Source organism: Pleurodeles waltl, unplaced genomic scaffold (genome assembly GCF_031143425.1).
Source record: "Pleurodeles waltl isolate 20211129_DDA unplaced genomic scaffold, aPleWal1.hap1.20221129 scaffold_112, whole genome shotgun sequence".
Lineage (NCBI taxonomy): Eukaryota > Metazoa > Chordata > Amphibia > Caudata > Salamandridae > Pleurodeles > Pleurodeles waltl.
In genome coordinates, this window is record NW_027149819.1 from 1,031,433 (window position 1) to 1,047,306 (window position 15,874).

Here is a 15,874-nt window from a genome sequence, read left to right on the forward strand (position 1 = left end):
TGGTATTTTTGTCAACATTTCTCATGCTGAGAGAAAAAGGCTCATATTTATGATGTAACGTGAGCAAACATGATAGAGTGGGCTGGACTTATGTGAGGTTATTTGTCATAGCTGTAAGTTTACTTACCAGTCTGAAGAAGGTACACAGTGAAGAGGAGAAAATACAACATTAAAGGAGAGCCGAGTTAGATGGCCTTTGTGGACATGCATACTTCAGACTCAGGAAGAATACAGTAATACAAATAGTCAGTAAAATGCAAACACCAAATCACCCTGCCCCATTTGTCTATACTTTCAGTGGGATACTGCTTTACTTCCAATTTAATGTTCTAACTGTTTACACTGTGCACATATTGTTCACTTTGTGTCACCACAAACTCTTTTTTAATACAAATCAATAGAAATATCAATGGGAAACAATACCACACACATAGAAGATGAAAGGCACATTCAGCCACTCAGCGCAATCACAGCTAAGTAGAGACAGGCACATACAGAGACAGAACAACACAATCACAGCTGGGTACAGACAGGCACACACAGAGACAGAACACCACAATCACAGCTGGGTACACAGAGGCACACACACAGACAGAAAAGCATAATCACAGCTGGGTACAGAAAGGCACATACAGAGACAAAGCAGCACAATCACAGCTGAGTACAGACAGGCACACACAGAGACAGAACAGCACACTCACAGCTGGGTACAGACAGGCACATACAGAGAAAGAACAGCACAATAACAGCTGGGTACAGACAGGCACATACAGAGACAGCACAGTACAATCACAGCTGGGTACAGACAGGCACACACACAGACAGAACACCACAATCACAGCTGGGAACAGACAGGCACATATTGATACAAAACAGCACAATAACAGCTGGGTACAGACAGGCACACACAGAGGCAGAACAGCACAATCACAGCTGGGTACACAGAGGCACACACACAGACAGAAAAGCATAATCACAGCTGGGTACAGAAAGGCATATACAGAGACAAAGCAGCACAATCACAGCTGAGTACAGACAGGCACACACAGAGACAGAACAGCACACTCACAGCTGGGTACAGACAGGCACATACAGAGAAAGAACAGCACAATAACAGCTGGGTACAGACAGGCACATACAGAGACAGAACAGCAAAATCACAGCTGGGTACAGACAGGCACACAGAGACAGAACAACACAATCACAGCTGGGTAAAAACAGGCACAGAAACAGAACAGCACAATCACAGCTGGGTACAGACAGGCACATACAGAAACAGAACAGCACAATCACAGCTGGGTACAGACAGGCACATACAGAGACAGAACAGCACAATCACAGATGAGTACAGACAGGCAGACACAGAGACAGAACATCACAATCACAGCTTGGTACAGACAGACACATACAGAGACAGAACAGCACAATCACAGCTGGGTACAGACAGGCACATACAGAGACAGAACAGCACAATCACAGATGGGTACAGACGGGCATACACAGAGACAGAACAACACAATCACAGCTGGGTACAGACAGGCACACACAGAAACAGAACAGCACAATCACAGCTGGGTACAGAGGCACATACAGAGACAGAACAGCACAATCACAGCTGAGTACGGACAGGCACACACAGAGACAGAACATCAAAATCACAGCTGGGACCAGACAGACACATACAGAGATAGAACAGCGCAATCACAGCTGGGTACATACATGCACACACAGAGACAGAACCACACAATCACAGCTGAGTACGGACAGGCACAATCAGCCAGACAGCACAAACACAGCTGGGTACAGACAGCCACTGTAGGAAAGTACCATCTTGCCTGGCATGTTACCCCCATTTTTCACTGTATATATTTTGTTTTAGCTGTATGTGTCACTGGGACCCTGCCAGACAGGGCCCCAGTGCTCATAAGTTTGCCCTGAATGTGTTACCTGTGTTATAACTACCTGTCTCACTGAGGCTCTGCTATCCAGAACCTCAGTGGTTATGCTCTCTCATTTCTTTCCAAATTGTCACTAACAGGCTAGTGACCCATTTCACCAATTCACATTGGCATACTGGAACACCCTTATAATTCCCTAGTATATTGTACTGAGGTACCCAGGGTATTGGGGTTCCAGGAGATCCCTATGGACTGCAGCATTTCTTTTGCCACCCATAGAGAGCTCTGACAATTCTTACACAGGCCTGCCACTGCAGCCTGAGTGAAATAACGTCCACGTTATTTCACAGCCATTTACCACTGCACTTAAGTAACTTATAAGTCACCTATATGTCTAACCTTTACCTGGTAAAGATTAGGTGCAAAGTTACTTAGTGTGTGGGCACCCTGGCACTAGCCAAGGTGCCCCCACATTGTTCAGGGCAAATTACCCGTACTTTGTGAGTGCGGGGACTGTGAGAAAGTAGCCTCTTCTAGCCTTGTTACCCCCACTTCTGGCCTGTTTGTGAGTGTATGTCAGGGTGTTTTCACTGTCTCACTGGGATCCTGCTAGCCAGGGCCCAGTGCTCATAGTGAAAACCCTATGTTTTCAGTATGTTTGTTATGTGTCACTGGGACCCTGCTAGTCAGGACCCCAGTGCTCATAAGTTTGTGACCTATAGGTATGTGTTCCCTGTGTGATGCCTAACTGTCTCACTGAGGTTCTGCTAACCAGAACCTCAGTGGTTATGCTCTCTCTTTACAAATTGTCACTAACAGGCTAGTGACCAACTTTACCAATTTACATTGGCTTACTGGAACACCCTTATAATTCCCTAGTATATGGTACTAAGGTACCCAGGGTATTGGGGTTCCAGGAGATCCCTATGGGCTGCAGCATTTCTTTTGCCACCCATAGGGAGCTCTGACAATTCTTACACAGGCCTGCCACTGCAGCCTGAGTGAAATAACGTCCACGTTATTTCACAGCCATTTTACACTGCACTTAAGTAACTTATAAGTCACCTATATGTCTAACCTTTACCTGGTAAAGGTTAGGTGCAAAGTTACTTAGTGTGAGGGCACCCTGGCACTAGCCAAGGTGCCCCCACATTGTTCAGGGCCAATTCGCCGGACTTTGTGAGTGCGGGGACACCATTACACGCGTGCACTACATATAGGTCACTACCTATATGTAGCTTCACAATGGTAACTCCGAATATGGCCATGTAACATGTCTATGATCATGGAATTGCCCCCTCTATGCCATCCTGGCATAGTTGGCACAATCCCATGATCCCAGTGGTCTGTAGCACAGACCCTGGTACTGCCAAACTGCCTTTCCTGGGGTTTCACTGCAGCTGCTGCCAACCCCTCAGACAGGTTTCTGCCCCCCTGGGGTCAAGCCAGGCTTGTCCCAGGATGGCAGAACAAAGGACTTCCTCTGAGAGAGGGTGTTACACCCTCTCCCTTTGGAAAATGGTGTGAAGGCAGGGGAGGAGTAGCCTCCCTCAGCCTCTGGAAATGCTTTCATGGGCACTTTTGGTGCCCATTTCTGCATAATCCAGTCTACACCGGTTCAGGGACCCCTTAGCCCTGCTCTGGCGCGAAACTGGACAAAGGAAAGGGGAGTGACCACTCCCCTGACCTGCACCTCCCCTGGGAGGTGTCCAGAGCTCCTCCAGTGTGCTCCAGACCTCTGCCATCTTGGAAACAGAGGTGCTGCTGGCACACTGGACTGCTCTGAGTGGCCAGTGTCACCAGGTGACGTCAGAGACTCCTTCTGATAGGCTCCTTCAGGTGTTGCTAGCCTATCCTCTCTCCTAGGTAGCCAAACCCTCTTTTCTGGCTATTTAGGGTCTCTGTCTCTGGGGAAACTTTAGATAACGAATGCAAGAGCTCATCAGAGTTCCTCTGCATCTCTCTCTTCACCTTCTGCCAAGGAATCGACTGCTGACCGCGCTGGAAGCCTGCAAAACTGCAACATAGTAGCAAAGATGACTTCTGCAACTCTGTAACGCTGATCCTGCCGGCTTCTCGACTGTTTTCCTGGTGGTGCATGCTGTGGGGGTAGTCTGCCTCCTCTCTGCACTAGAAGCTGCGAAGAAATCTCCCGTGGGTCGACGGAATCTTCCCCCTGCAACCGCAGGCACCAAAAAGCTGCATTACCGGTGTAGGAGGCTGGACTGGCTTGTAGTGAATACCAAGGGGTACTTACACCTTGCACCAGGCCCAGGTATCCCTTATTAGTGTATAGGGTGTCTAGCAGCTTAGGCTGATAGATAATGGTAGCTTAGCAGAGCAGCTTAGGCTGAACTAGGAGACGTGTGAAGCTACTACAGTACCACAAGTGTCACTTGCACAATACCATAAGAAAACACAATACACAGTTATGCTAAAAATAAAGGTACTTTATTTTTATGACAATATGTCACAGTATCTCAGAGTGTACCCTCAGAGTGAGGATAGCAAACATACACAAGTTATATGTACACAGTACTAAAAATATGCAGTATAGTCTTAGAAAACAGTGCAAACAATGTATAGTTACAATAGGATGCAATGGAGACACATAGGGATAGGGGCAACACAAACCATATACTCCAAAAGTGGAATGCGAACCACGAATGGACCCCAAACCTATGTGACCTTGTGGAGGGTCGCTGGGACTATTAGAAAATAGTGAGAGTTAGAAAACTAGCCCTCCCCAAGACCCTGAAAAGTGAGTGCAAAGTGCACTGAAGTTCCCCAAGAGACAAAGAAGTCGTAATAGAGGAATAATGCAGGAAAGACACAAACCAACAATGCAACAACTGTGGATTTCCAATCTAGGGTACCTGTGGAACAAGGGGACCAAGTCCAAAAGTCACAAGCAAGTCGGAGATGGGCAGATGCCCAGGAAATGCCAGCTGCGGGTGCAAAGAAGCTTCGACTGGACAGAAGAAGCTGCGGTTTCTGCAGGAATGAAAAAGGCTAGAGATTTCCCCTTTGGTGGACGGATCCCTCTCGCCTTGGAGAGTTGTGCAGACGTGTTTTCCCACCAAAAGGATGCAACAAGCCTTGCTAGCTTCAAATCTTGCGGTTGGAGTTTTTGGAAGCTGCTGAGGCCCAGGAGGGACCAGGAGATCGCATATTGGAACTGCAGAGAGAGGGGACGTCGTGCAAGAAAAAGGAGCCCTCTCTGAAGCAGGTAGCACCCGGAGAAGTGCCAGAAACAGGCACTACAAGGATGCGTGAAACGGTGCTCGCCGAAGTTGCACAAAGGAGTCCCACGTCGCCGGAGACCAACTTAGAAAGTCGTGCAATGCAGGTTAGAGTGCCGTGGACCCAGGCTTGGCTGTGCACAAAGGATTTCTACCGGAAGTGCACAGGGGCCGGAGAAGTTGCAAAAGTCGCGGTTACCAACAATGCAGTCTGGAGTGGGGAGGCAAGGACTTACCTCCACCAAACTCGGACTGAAGAGTCACTGGACTGTGGCAGTCTCTTGGACAGAGTTGCTGGATTCAAGGGACCTCGCTCGTCATGCTGAGAGGAGACCCAAGGGACCGGTAATGCAGCTTTTTGGTGCCTGCGGTTGCAGGGGGAAGATTCCGTCGACCCACGGGAGATTTCTTCGGAGCTTCTGGTGCAGAGAGGAGGCAGACTACCCCCACAGCATGCACAAGCAGGAAAACAGTCGAGAAGGCGGCAGGATCAGCGTTACAGAGTTGCAGTAGTCGTCTTTGCTACTATGTTGCAGGTTTGCAGGCTTCCAGCGCGGTCAGCAGTCGTTTCCTTATCAGAAGGTGAAGAGAGAGATGCAGAGGAACTCGGATGAGCTTTTGCATTCGTTATCTAAAGTTTCCCCAGAGACCCTAAATAGCCAGAAAAGAGGGTTTGGCTACCTAGGAGAGAGGAGAGGCTACTAACACCTGAAGGAGCCTATCACAAGGAGTCTCTGACGTCACCTGGTGGCACTGGCCACTCAGAGCAGTCCAGTGTGCCAGCAGCACCTCTGTTTCCAAGATGGCAGAGGTCTGGAGCACACTGGAGGAGCTCTGGACACCTCCCAGGGGAGGTGCAGGTCAGGGGAGTGGTCACTCCCCTTTCCTTTGTCCAGTTTCGCGCCAGAGCAGGGGCTAAGGGGTCCCTGAACCGGTGTAGACTGGCTTATGCAGAATTGGGCACATCTGTGCCCAAGAAAGCATTTCCAGAGGCTGGGGGAGGCTACCCCTCCCCTGCCTTCACACCATTTTCCAAAGGGAGAGGGTGTAACACCCTCTCTCAGAGGAAGTCCTTTGTTCTGCCATCCTGGGACAAGCCTGGCTTGAGCCCAGGAGGGCAGAAACCTGTCTGAGGGGTTGGCAGTAGCAGCAGCTGCAGTGAAACCCTGGGAAAGGCAGTTTGGCAGTACCAGGGTCTGTGCTACAGACCACTGGGATCATGGAATTGTCCCAATAATGCCAGGATGGCATAGAAGGGGCCATTCCATGATCTTAGACATGTTACATGGCCATATTCGGAGTTACCATTGTGAAGCTACATATAGGTAGTGACCTATATGTAGTGCACGCGTGTAATGGTGTCCCCGCACTCACAAAGTTCAGGGAATTGGCTCTGAACAATGTGGGGGCACCTTGGCTAGTGCCAGGGTGCCCTCACACTTAGTAACTTTGCACCTAACCTTTACCAGGTAAAGGTTAGACATATAGGTGACTTATAAGTTACTTAAGTGCAGTGTAAAATGGCTGTGAAATAACGTGGACGTTATTTCACTCAGGCTGCAGTGGCAGGCCTGTGTAAGAATTGTCAGAGCTCCCTATGGGTGGCAAAAGAAATGCTGCAGCCCATAGGGATCTCCTGGAACCCCAATACCCTGGGTAACTCAGTACCATATACTAGGGAATTATAAGGGTGTTCCAGAAAGCCAATGTAAATTGGTAAAATTGGTCACTAGCCTGTTAGTGACAATTTGAAAGAAATGAGAGAGCATAACCACTGAGGTTCTGATTAGCAGAGCCTCAGTGAGACAGTTAGTCACTACACAGGTAACACAGTCAGGCACACTTATGAGCACTGGGGCCCTGGAGAACAGGGTCCCAGTGACACATACAACTAAAACAACATATATACAGTGAAAAATGGGGGTAACATGCCAGGCAAGATGGTACTTTCCTACACAACCCCCCCCCAAACGAAGGACAATAAGACTAGCCATTACCTGATGAGTGTTCATTGTCTAAGTGGAAATATCTGGAGAGTCCATCTGCATTGGAGTGGCTACTCCCAGGTCTATGTTCCACTGTATAGTCCATTCCCTGTAGGGATATGGACCACCTCAACAATTTAGGATTTTCACCTTTCATTTGTTTTAGCCAAAGTAGAGGTTTGTGGTCTGTCTGAACAATGAAGTGAGTGCCAAACAGGTATGGCTTCAACTTCTTCAGTGCCCAGACCACAGCAAAGGCCTCCCTCTCTATGGCAGACCAATGCTTTTCTCTAGGGGTCAACCTCCTACTAATAAAAGCAACAGGTTGATCCTGGCCCTCAGAATTGAGTTGTGATAGGACTGCCCCTACTCCTAATTCAGATGCATCAGTTTGGACATAGAATTTTTTAGAGTAACAAGGGCTTTTCAGGACAGGTGCAGAGCACATGGCCTGCTTCAGCTCCTCAAAAGCTTTCTGACAGTTTTCTGTCCATACTACCTTTTTTGGCATCTTTTTTGAAGTGAGGTCATTAAGAGGGGCTGCAATGGAGCCATAGTTCTTAATGAACCTCCTGTAATACCCAGTGAGGCCTAGGAAGGCTCTCACCTGAGTCTGTGTGGTAGGGGGAACCCAATCAACAATTGTTTGGATTTTCCCTTGTAGTGGTGAAATCTGTTCCCCACCAACAAGGTGTCCCAGATAAACCACCTTACCCTGCCCTATCTGGCACTTTGAAGCCTTGATAGTGAGGCCTGCCTTCTGCAGGGCCTCTAAAACTTTCCACAGGTGGACCAGGTGATCATCCCAGCTGGAGCTAAAGACAGCTATATCGTCCAGATATGCTGCACTGAAAGCTTCCAGGCCTTGCAGGACTGTGTTCACCAACCTCTGAAAAGTGGCAGGTGCATTTTTTAAACCAAAAGGCATTACAGTAAACTGGTAATGTCCTCCAATGGTCGAAAATGCAGTCTTAGGTTTAGCATCTTCTGACAATTTGATCTGCCAATACCCTGCAGTCAAATCAAAAGTGCTTAGATACTTGGCAGATGCCAGTGTATCTATGAGCTCATCTGCCCTGGGTATAGGGTGAGCATCAGTTTTGGTTACAAGGTTGAGACCTCTATAGTCGACACAAAACCGCATTTCCTTCTTTCCATCTTTGGAATGGGGTTTTGGTACAAGTACCACAGGAGAAGCCCATGGACTTTCAGAGTGCTCAACCACTCCTAGCTCTAACATTTTCTGGACTTCTTGCTTTATGCAGTCCCTGACATGGTCAGGCTGCCTATAGATCTTACTTTTGACAGGCAAGCTGTCTCCAGTATCTATAGTGTGCTCACACCAAGAAGTGGTACCTGGCACAGTAGAGAAGAGTTCAGAAAACTGACCCAGGAGATTTATGAAATTGTCCTTCTGCTCAGCAGTGAGGCAATCAGCCAAAACTACACCTTCCACAAGAGCATCTTGTTCTGTGGAAGAGAAGAGATCAGGTAGAGGATCACTGTCTTCCTCCTGTCCCTCATCAGTTGCCATGAGCAGGGTGAGATCAGCCCTGTCATAGTAGGGTTTCAGGCGGTTTACATGGAGCACCCTAAGGGGACTCCTTGCAGTGCCTAAGTCAACCAAATAGGTGACTTCACCATTTTTCTCAACAATTGTGTGGGGACCACTCCATTTATCTTGGAGTGCTCTTGGGGCCACAGGCTCCAAGACCCGCACTTTCTGTCCTGGTTGGTACTGCACCAAAACAGCCTTCTGATCATGCCATTGCTTCTGGAGCTCTTGGCTGGCCTGAAGGTTCTTACTGGCCTTTTTCATATACTCAGCCATCCTTGATCTGAGGCCAAGTACATAGTCCACAATATCCTGCTTAGGAGCTTTTAAAGGTTGTTCCCAACCCTCCTTAACAAGTGTGAGTGGACCCCTAACAGGGTGTCCAAAAAGAAGTTCAAAGGGGCTGAAGCCCACTCCTTTCTGGGGTACCTCCCTGTAGGCAAAAAGGAGGCATGGTAGAAGGATATCCCATCTCCTGCGGAGTTTTTCAGGGAGACCCATAATCATGCCTTTGAGAGTTTTGTTAAATCTCTCAACCAGTCCATTTGTTTGTGGATGATAGGGTGTGGTGAACTTGTACGTTACCCCACATTCCTTCCACATGGCCTTTAAGTATGCAGACATGAAATTGCTTCCTCTGTCTGATACTACTTCCTTTGGGAAGCCCACCCTGGAAAATATTCCCAGGAGGGCCTTTGTCACTGCAGGAGCTGTAGTGGTCCTTAAAGGAATAGCTTCAGGGTATCTTGTGGCATGGTCCACTACCACCAAGATGAATCTATTGCCTGAAGCAGTAGGAGGGTCAAGGGGGCCAACTATGTCAACCCCTACCCTTTCAAAGGGAACCCCAACCACAGGCAGTGGAATAAGGGGTGCCTTTGGAGTGCCACCTGTCTTGCCACTGGCTTGACAGGTTTCACAGGACTTCCAAAAATCTTTTGTGTCCTCAGACATCCTGGGCCAATGAAACAAGGGAACAAGCCTGTCCCAAGTTTTCATTTGTCCTAGGTGCCCAGCTAGGGGAATGTCATGTGCCAATGTTAGGAGGAACTTTCTGTACTCCTGAGGAATCACTAATCTCCTGGCAGCTCCAGGTTTAGGATCCCTTTGCTCAGTGTACAAGAGGTTGTCCTCCCAGTAAACTCTGTGTGAGTCACTGACATCCCCATTAGCCTGTTTGACAGCTTGCTGTCTGAGACCCTCTAATGTGGGACAGGTTTGCTGTGCCACACTCAGCTCCTCTCTGGCAGGCCCCCCTTCACCCAAAAGCTCAGCAGTGTCTGCTTGAAGCTCCTCTGGTGTAGGTTCTGCACAGGGAGGGAATTCTTCTTCCTCAGAAGTAGAATCCACTGTAGAGGGAGGGATAGTAGGAAGTGGTTTGCTTCTACTAGCCCTAGCTTTAGGGAGCACTTGGTCCATTGTTCCAGGATCCAAGCTTCCCTGTCCTTTTTGCTTTTTGGCCTGAGCCCTTGTCAAAGCAAAAATATACCCTGGAATGCCCAGCATTGCTGCATGGGCCTCCAACTCCACATCTGACCAAGCTGATGTCTCCAAATCGTTCCCTAGTAGACAGTCTACAGGTAAATCTGAGGCTACCACAACTTTCTTTGGACCAGTAACCCCCCCCCCCCCAGTTGAGATTAACAACAGCCATGGGGTGGCTAAGTGTGTTGTTGTGAGCATCGGTTACTTGGTACTGGTGACCAAGTAGGTGTTGTTCAGGGTGGACCAGTTTCTCTATGACCATAGTCACACTGGCACCAGTGTCCCTGTAGGCCTGAACCTCAACACCATTTATTAGGGGTAGCTGCCTGTACTTATCCATATTAAGGGGACAAGCAGCTAAGGTGGCTAAATCAATAGCCCCCTCAGAGACTAACACAGCCTCTGTGGCCTCCCTAACAAGGCCAACCCCAACTAAATTACCAAAAGTGAGCCCAGCTACTCCCTTGGATTGGCTAATAGTAGGTTTGCTCCCACCACCACTGCTATTAGTAGGGACACTAGGTGTAGCAGTAGGGGTTGTAGTGGTAGGAGCACTGGTGCCTTTCTTTGGACAACTGGCATCTGTTGTCCAATGGCCTTTTACTTTACATAAATAGCACCATGGTTTCTTTTCCTTGTTCTGATTAAAGGAGGATTTGGACCCACCACCCCCACCAGAGTGTTTTTGTGGGCCTGATGAAGACTCATTTTTAGATTTGTCCCCACCCTTGTCTGAAGACTTACCATCCTTCTTTTTGTTGCCATCTTTGTCACCCCCTGTATGAACTTTTCTATTCACCCTTGTTCTGACCCATTTGTCTGCCTTCTTTCCCAATTCTTGGGGAGAGGTCAGATCAGAGTCCACCAAGTACTGGTGCAACAAATCAGACACACAATTATTAAGAATATGCTCTCTCAGGATCAAGTTATACAGGCTGTCATAATCAGTAACTTTACTGCCATGTAACCACCCCTCCAAGGCGTTCACTGAATGGTCAATGAAATCAACCCAGTCTTGTGAAGACTCCTTTTTGGTTTCTCTGAACTTTATCCTGTATTGTTCAGTGGTTAAGCCATAACCGTCCAGGAGTGCATTCTTCAGAACTTGGAAATTATTGGCATCACTTTCTTTCACAGTAAGGAGCCTATCCCTACCTTTTCCACTAAATGATAGCCATAGGATAGCAGCCCACTGCCTTTGAGGGACATCCTGTACAACACAGGCCCTCTCAAGTGCAGCAAACCACTTGTTAATGTCATCCCCCTCCTTGTAAGGGGGAACTATCTTGTGCAGATTCCTGGAATCATGCTCCTTTACAGGATGACTATGGGGAATACTGCTGCTACCACCATGGGTTTCAAACCCCAACTTCTGCCTTTCCTTCTCTAATTCAAAAGACTGTCTATCTAAATCCAGCTGTTGCTTTTTAAGCTTCAGTCTGGTTTGTTCCACCCTCAACTTATTGACTTCCCTCTCTAACATTCTGTCATCAGGGTTGGTGGGAGGGACATTCCTAGAAACAGAGGTATGATGGGAATGAACAGAAGGAGACCTGTCCCTTACAGAAGCCACCCTAACAGCTTGGCTGACAGTGTAATGTGAGAGCACATCATCTGGATGAAGTGACTCCACCTCTGGACCAACTATGCTAGACTGTCTAGTAAGGGGCAGGCTAGGAAGTTTCTTTCCTGAATCTTTTCCTGGGGGAGTCCCTGAATCAGATTGGGAACTATTAGGTACTTTTTCACCAGATGAGGCACCTATGGCCTTATCTTGTTCTCTAAGCATTTTAATTAACAGTTCCAAGGAAGGATTCTTCCCTACACTCAAACCTCTCTCTACACAGAGACTCCTTGCTCTTTTCCAGCTAAGGTTGTCATATGCAAGTTTGGACAGATCAACATTTTGGCCTGTGCCAGACATTTTTAGAGAGAGTTAAAGTGATAGAAAAAGAGAAAAAAGTTTTCAGAACTTTTTGGAAAGACAGAAAAAACTTTTTAAACTTTTAAGAACTTTTTGAAAGTTTAGAAGTACTTTTCAGCACTTAGAAGACAGTGAAAAGAGGAAATGCAAAACTTTTTAGCTATGTGTACACAAACTGAACTTGTTTTGTATATTTTTCTCTTATGAAAAGTACAATGACAAGAGTGGTAAGTAGTCTCAAAGCACTTATCCCACCACTGCACAACCAATGTAGGAGGCTGGACTGGCTTGTAGTGAATACCAAGGGGTACTTACGCCTTGCACCAGGCCCAGGTATCCCTTATTAGTGTATAGGGTGTCTAGCAGCTTAGACTGATAGATAATGGTAGCTTAGCAGAGCAGCTTAGGCTGAACTAGGAGACGTGTGAAGCTACTACAGTACCACAAGTGTCACTTGCACAATACCATAAGAAAACACAATACACAGTTATACTAAAAATAAAGGTACTTTATTTTTATGACAATATGTCACAGTATCTCAGAGTGTACCCTCAGAGTGAGGATAGCAAATATACACAAGTTATATGTACACAGTACTAAAAATATGCAGTATAGTCTTAGAAAACAGTGCAAACAATGTATAGTTACAATAGGATGCAATGGAGACACATAGGGATACGGGCAACACAAACCATATACTCCAAAAGTGGAATGCGAACCACGAATGGACCCCAAACCTATGTGACCTTGTGGAGGGTCACTGGGACTATTAGAAAATAGTGAGAGTTAGAAAACTAGCCCTCCCCAAGACCCTGAAAAGTGAGTGCAAAGTGAACTGAAGTTCCCCAAGAGACAAAGAAATCGTAAGAGAGGAATAATGCAGGAAAGACACAAACCAACAATGCAACAACTGTGGATTTCCAATCTAGGGTACCTGTGGAACAAGGGGACCAAGTCCAAAAGTCACAAGCAAGTCGGAGATTGGCAGATGCCCAGGAAATGCCAGCTGTGGGTGCAAAGAAGCTTCGACTGGACAGAAGAAGCTGCGGTTTCTGCAAGAACGAAAAGGGCTAGAGACTTCCCCTTTGGTGGACAGATCCCACTCGCCTTGGAGAGTTGTGCAGAAGTGTTTTTTTCCGCCAAAAGGACGCCAACAAGCCTTGCTAGCTGCAAATCGTGCAGTTAGCGTTTTTGGACGCTGCTGAGGCCCAGGAGGGACCAGGAGGTCGCAAATTGGACCTGCAAAGAGAGGGGATGTCGAGCAAGACAAGTAGCCCTCAGTGAAGCAGGTAGCACCCGGAGAAGTGCCAGAAACAGGCACTACAAGGATGCGTGAAACGGTGCTCGCCGAAGTTGCACAAAGGAGTCCCACGTCGCCGGAGACCAACTTAGAAAGTCGTGCAATGCAGGTTGGAGTGCCGTGGACCCAGGCTTGGCTGTGCACAAAGGATTTCTGCCGGAAGTGCACAGGGGCCGGAGAAGTTGCAAAAGTCGCGGTTACCAACAATGCAGTCTGGAGTGGGGAGGCAAGGACTTACCTCCACCAAACTCGGACTGAAGAGTCATTGGACTGTGGCAGTCTCTTGGACAGAGTTGCTGGATTCAAGGGACCTCGCTCGTCGTGCTGAGAGGAGACCCAAGGGACCGGTAATGCAGCTTTTTGGTGCCTGCGGTTGCAGGGGGAAGATTCCGTCGACCCACGGGAGATTTCTTCGGAGCTTCTGGTGCAGAGAGGAGGCAGACTACCCCCACAGCATGCACAAGCAGGAAAACAGTCGAGAAGGCGGCAGGATCAGCGTTACAGAGTTGCAGTAGTCATCTTTGCTACTATGTTGCAGGTTTGCAGGCTTCCAGCGCGGTCAGCAGTCGTTTCCTTATCAGAAGGTGAAGAGAGAGATGCAGAGGAACTCGGATGAGCTCTTGCATTCGTTATCTAAAGTTTCCCCAGAGACAAAGACCCTAAATAGCCAGAAAAGAGGGTTTGGCTACCTAGGAGAGAGGAGAGGCTACTAACACCTGAAGGAGCCTATCACAAGGAGTCTCTGACGTCACCTGGTGGCACTGGCCACTCAGAGCAGTCCAGTGTGCCAGCAGCACCTCTGTTTCCAAGATGGCAGAGGTCTGGAGCACACTGGAGGAGCTCTGGACACCTCCCAGGGGAGGTGCAGGTCAGGGGAGTGGTCACTCCCCTTTCCTTTGTCCAGTTTCGCGCCAGAGCAGGGGCTAAGGGGTCCCTGAACCGGTGTAGACTGGCTTATGCAGAATTGGGCACATCTGTGCCCAAGAAAGCATTTCCAGAGGCTGGGGGAGGCTTCCCCTCCCCTGCCTTCACACCATTTTCCAAAGGGAGAGGGTGTAACACCCTCTCTCAGAGGAAGTCCTTTGTTCTGCCATCCTGGGACAAGCCTGGCTTGACCCCAGGAGGGCAGAAACCTGTCTGAGGGGTTGACAGTAGCAGCAGCTGCAGTGAAACCCCGGGAAAGGCAGTTTGGCAGTACCAGGGTCTGTGCTACAGACCACTGGGATCATGGAATTGTCCCAATAATGCCAGGATGGCATAGAGGGGGCCATTCCATGATCATAGACATGTTACATGGCCATATTCGGAGTTACCATTGTGAAGCTACATATAGGTAGTGAACTATATGTAGTGCACGCGTGTAATGGTGTCGCCGCACTCACAAAGTTCAGGGAATTGGCTCTGAACAATGTGGGGGCACCTTGGCTAGTGCCAGGGTGCCCTCACACTTAGTAACTTTGCACCTAACCATTACCAGGTAAAGGTTAGACATATAGGTGACTTATAAGTTACTTAAGTGCAGTGTAAAATGGCTGTGAAATAACGTGGACGTTATTTCACTCAGGCTGCAGTGGCAGGCCTGTGTAAGAATTGTCAGAGCTCCCTATGGGTGTGAGAAGGTAGCCTCTTTCTAGCCTTGTTACCCCCACTTTTGGCCTGTTTGTGAGTGTATGTCAGGGTGTTTGTCACTGTTTTCACTGTCTCACTGGGATCCTGATAGCCAGGCCTCAGTGCTCATAGTGAAAACACCATGTTTTCAGTATGGTTGTTATGTGTCACTGGGATCCTGCTGGTCAGGACCCCAGTGCTCATAGGTTTGTGGCCTATATGTATGTGTCACTGGGACCCTGTCACACAGGGCCCCAGTGCTCATAGGTGTGCATGTGTATGTTCCCTGTGTGGTGCCTAACTGTCTCACTGAGGCTCTGCTAACCAGAACCTCAGTGGTTATGCTCTCTCATTTCTTTCCAAATTGTCACTGACAGGCTAGTGACCATTTTTACCAATTTACATTGGCTTACTGGAACACCCTTATAATTCCCTAGTATATGGTACTGAGGTACCCAGGGTATTGGGGTTCCAGGAGATCCCTATGGGCTGCAGCATTTCTTTTGCCACCCATAGGGAGCTCTGACAATTTTTACACAGGCCTGCCACTGCAGCCTGAGTGAAATAACGTCCACGTTATTTCACAGCCATTTTACACTGCACTTAAGTAACTTATAAGTCACCTATATGTCTAACCTTTACCTGGTAAAGGTTAGGTGCAAAGTTACTTAGTGTGAGGGCACCCTGGCACTAGCCAAGGTGCCCCCACATTGTTCAGAGCCAATTCACTGAACTTTGTGAGTGCGGGGACACCATTACACGCGTGCACTACATATAGGTCACTACCTATATGTAGCTTCACCATGGTAACTCCGAATATGGCCATGTAACATGTCTATGATCATGGAATTGCCCCCTCTATGCCATCCTGGCATTG